The sequence below is a fragment of the Penaeus monodon genome, chromosome 29 (assembly GCF_015228065.2).
Source record: "Penaeus monodon isolate SGIC_2016 chromosome 29, NSTDA_Pmon_1, whole genome shotgun sequence".
NCBI lineage: Eukaryota > Metazoa > Arthropoda > Malacostraca > Decapoda > Penaeidae > Penaeus > Penaeus monodon.
Window position 1 is genome coordinate 25,154,948 of NC_051414.1, and position 533 is coordinate 25,155,480.

General features: G+C 33.6%; 1 protein-coding gene across 1 annotated transcript in view; it reads right to left on the minus strand.

Annotated features, from left to right (window-relative positions):
* LOC119592071 (fibroblast growth factor receptor-like 1) overlaps nt 1-533 on the minus strand; it is an 82,438-nt gene that overhangs the window by 4,467 nt on the left and 77,438 nt on the right. The window lies entirely within an intron of this gene.

The window sequence follows — 533 nt, forward strand, 5'->3', positions numbered from 1 at the left end:
ACTACCTGTCTCTTGTAGCATAATTATGAAAAGTTCCTCGTGTGGCAACTGAACGTTTGAGTCCCCCCTGTATGATCTCATGTTTAATACAAGTTTTCTTTGTTTCATTCCACAGTAACTAAACCACAGTCATATAGACATTATTTCCTCCACAGGAAATGAAATGTAATCCAGTTCTTTCATTAACCATTACCATATATAATTCAATTAACCATTATTATTACTAATTGATTATGAAGTTATACCAGTATATCAAAACAAAGATGCATGAACTAATCGAGTCAGGATAGCGTAACCAAGTATTTTTCATTCGCGATATAATAATCGACTTCGGACAAAATTCACATAAAAAAAAAGAAAAAGATCATAATATTAATATCTTCTCGAGTATGACAAGTTTCTTACCCATCGCTCGCTTCCGTTGACTGAGCAATAAAAGTCTCTGAATTTTATCCACAACTTCCGCCATGTTCTAGAAATTTCTAGGTAGACGAAATTGTCTTCTGTTTACACGGTGTTTCCGGATCATTTTT